Below are 4,315 nucleotides of genomic sequence, written 5' to 3'. Positions count from 1 at the left end.
CTCCACTCTTGTCTATACTATAGTCTCGACTATAAAGTAGATTACAGTTGGGAAAAAAGATTGGACATTAGTCTAGACTATAGCCTGGACCATATATAAGATATTAGTTTCCACTACCTGCAAGACTATAACCTATTTTGGAACATCATATAGCTCAATAATTAATACTACTTACTCTATCATGTTAGCTCCTCCAGTTGGTTTAATACAAATCACATAATTTATACCGGGCAAATAATACGTTGAACCATCAGCCTTATAATTGAAACTCTTAATACTATCCGACAATTGGGTATAGTACTGATGACAACCGTGCGGTGCCAATAATTCCAAATCGGCATTACTGTGTGAAGTAAAAATAGTGCGAAGATTTTGTAAATTATTACCACTAACGAAAGGCATGAAAGATTGTGAACGTTTTTTAGGTTGAGCAGGGCATTCCAATTGCGTAACAACCAAACGCCATATTGAAGCTGACCAACGATTGGGCAGATTAAAGGTTAGGGTAATTTCCGGTACACCATTGGCCACATTAAAGGGTATATACAAATGTTGACCATTATTATCGCCACACAAAGTAAAATCACCTATGGATAAGTTATCACCACATTCTAAAACATTATTGGCAGCATCATAGTTTGGCGGTTGCATTTCAAATCTTTGGAATTCTATTAAAAGTTGACAGACATCGGGACTATAGGGTTGTATGGTATAGATACAAGGATTTGAATTTAAAACAGCAGGATTTTTAATAATGGTGCGTTTTAATCTCGAGGCCATATTGCATTGTAGATTGGCTGGGTAGAGAGAAAATTGAAAAGTTATATGTTGGGAGAGTATTTCAATAAAAAGGTTTCAAAACTTACTTTCACAACAAACACCAAATGAACTGCAATAACCTTTGGGTATACCACCCGAACTTAAACACTTAAAACGGGACATACAAGTACCGGTAGTGTCATCACTGGTTATACAACTAATCCGTTAAAGGACTACGTCTAGCTTCTCGATGTGTAACAAATTCTGTGGTGGTATTCATATTTAATTCTAAGGCTAGACAAGAATTTATTACAGCCAAACTTAACAACGCCAGATAAAACCACATGTTGATTTTTTATAAATTTTTTTCACAAATATTTATTTAAAGTTTTTCGTTCAAAGTTTTCACTTGTAATTAACTATTTATTCTTTCTATTCTCTTTAACTGACTGTCATCTAGAAATTGTTATCTTTAGCTTTTATACCGAAAACAATATTTTTTAAAAATCTAAAAAAGAAGCGATCTCTCTCTTACAATGAAGTACTTTTGGTATCATAACCCACTCCTCTTTTTAATTTATAAATTTTCAGCTATAACTACCAAATGGTTTTTTCGTGTATATATGAGAAAAAAAAAATATTCTAAAATTGAGTAAATATTTGTAGACATTTCTTTTTCAAAGCTCTAAGACGAGCTGAGATTGGTCAATGATGATGTTAGTGATTTTACCATTATTTACTTTGAATCATAATTTTATTTTGTCTAAATTTAAGTTTTTCGTAGACATTTTAAATGTGTAAATAATATATTAAATTCTTTTTAATACTTGTCTCTGCTTTTTCTTATATTTAAAACAATTTTTTCTTATTTATTGTTCCAAATTGTAGTAAATGTTTGAAATTAAAAACCGTTAGAGTTCAAATATTAGTTTAATATCCACACACCCACCAATTCATAAAAAATATAAATAAATATGAAATTATATCAGTTTGTAGATACAAACATATTCATTGATATTAATTATAATTTTTGTTTTTAGATATTTATGTATGTGTGAAACATGTTGTCAATGTTCTTTTCACTTTTTTTTTTTGGGGGGGGGAAATATTTATCTCGAAATTCTTGTTAATTTGTAGCAGCAAAAAATTGATAACAAAGAAACAACAACAATTTGATATTGTATTCTATTATAAAATTTATATTAATAATCATAATTTTTCAAAGAAAACAAAAACAAGTACTTTTTTTTAATATATGAACCGATCCTTATATTAGAGAAAAAGTATTAAAGATCGGATATCTCAATAGACTGGACTAGAGTAGAAAGACTAGGCTAGTAGCCAGAACTATTGACTAATAATAGTCGGGTTTATATAGTCTATTTAAGGGAATAAATGACAGTGTTATACACTAGACTATACTCTTGACTTTATACTATCTATAGACTCAAATCGTGACCTTAAATCCAAGTTGGGACTATAAACTAATCTTATGTATCCAGACTACTATATAGACTCGACCATATTTTGCACTAAACATTAGACTGTAGTCTGTAGGATATACTAAACTGTTGTCTGGACTATAAACAAGACTATATAAAGGACTTCAGTCCTGGACTATAGACTAGTCTGGACTATAGACTAGAAACTATTTTGTAATATAAAACAAAATATAGTCTAGATTATTGATTAGAACCATGATCTGAACTATAGACTAGACTATAGACCAGGCCATAGTATGGCTTATAGACTAGACTATAAGCTGGACTATAGACTAGACTATAGTCTGAACTATAGACTATACTATAGTCTGGACTATTAACTAGACTATAATCTGAACTATAAACGACTAGACTATAATCTGGACTATACACTAGACTATAGTTTGGGCTATAGACTAGACTATAGTCTAGACTATAGACTAGACTATAGTCTGGACTATAGACTAGACTATAGTCTGGACTATAGACTAGACTATAGTCTGGACTATAAACGAGACTATAGTCTGGACTATAAACGAGACTATAGACTAGACTATAGTCTGGATTATAGACTAGACTATAGTCTGGACTATAGACTAGACTATAGTCTGGACTATAGACTAGACTATAGTCTGGACTATAGACTAGACTATAGTCTGGACTATAGACTAGACTATAGTCCGGACTATAGACTAGACTTTAGTCTGGACTATAGACTAGACTATAGTCTGGACTATAGACTAGACTATAGTCTGGACTATAGACTAGACTAGACTATAGTCTGGACTATAGACTAGACTAGACTAGACTATAGTCTGGACTGTAAACGAGACTATAGTCTGGACTATAAACGAGACTATAGACTAGACTATAGTCTGGATTATAGACTAGACTATAGTCTGGACTATAGACTAGACTATAGTCGTGGACTATAGACTAGACTATAGTCCGGACTATAGACTAGACTTTAGTCTGGACTATAGACTAGACTATATCGGACTATAGACTAGACTTTAGTCTGGACTATAGACTAGACTATAGTCTGGACTATAGACTAGACTATAGTCTGGACTATAGACTAGACTAGACGATAGTCTGGACTATAGACTAGTCTAGACTAGACTATAGTCTGGACTATAGACTAGACTATAGTCTGGACTATAGACTAGACTATAGTCTGGTCTGGACTATAGACTATACTAGACCTATGTCTGGACTATAGACTAGACTAGACTATAGTCTGGCTATAGACGAGACTATAGTCTGGACTATAGACTAGACTAGACTATAGTCTGGACTATAGACTAGACTAGACTATAGTCTGGACTATAAATAATCTGGACAAAAGACTAGATTATAGTCTGGACTGTAGATAAGACTATAGTCTGGACTATAGACTAGACTATATTCTACAGTATACACTATAGTCTGGACTACAGACTAGACTATAGTCTGGATTATAGACTATAGACTAGTCTAGTACACTATAGTCTGGACTTTAGACAATAATATAGTCTGGACCATAAACTGGACTATAGTCTAGATTATAGTCTGGTCTATATGCTAGTCTATAATCTGGACTATAGACTATGCTATAGTCTGGACTATAGCCTACACTATAGTCTGCACCATGGACTACACTATAGTCTGGGCTATGGACTACACTATAGTCTGGACTGTAGACTACACTATAGTCTAGACAATAGACTAGACTATAGTCAGGATCATAGACTAGACTATACTCTGGATTATAGTCTGGGCTATAGGTTAAACTATAGTCTGCACTATAGATTAGACTCTAGTCTGGACTATAGACTAGACTCTAGTCTGGACTATGGACTAGACAATAATCTGGACTATAGACTAGATTATAGTCTGAACTATAGACTATACTATAGTCTGGACTATAAACTTGACTAAAGTCTGAACTATAGTTTAGACTATAGACTAGAATGTGGTCTGGACTATAGACTGCACTATTGTTTGGACTATACTCTGGACTATGGACTAGCCTATAGTCCTGACTAGAACTTAGTTTGTAATATAGACTACACCATAGTCCGGACTACTTACAC

The 4,315-nt window shown here is 33.1% G+C and overlaps 1 pseudogene; it reads right to left on the bottom strand.

The window, feature by feature from the left end:
- Positions 1–154: 154 nt before the first annotated feature.
- On the bottom strand, positions 155–1,097 carry LOC119613343 (annotated as a pseudogene).
- Between the last annotated feature and the right edge of the window lie 3,218 nt (positions 1,098–4,315).

Source organism: Lucilia sericata, unplaced genomic scaffold, assembly GCF_015586225.1.
Source record: "Lucilia sericata isolate MDLA Ls3-8-SP2 unplaced genomic scaffold, ASM1558622v1 Contig002075F_arrow, whole genome shotgun sequence".
Classification (NCBI taxonomy): domain Eukaryota; kingdom Metazoa; phylum Arthropoda; class Insecta; order Diptera; family Calliphoridae; genus Lucilia; species Lucilia sericata.
Note: the sequence above shows the minus strand (reverse complement) of the source record. Positions and strands in the feature narration are given on the sequence as shown.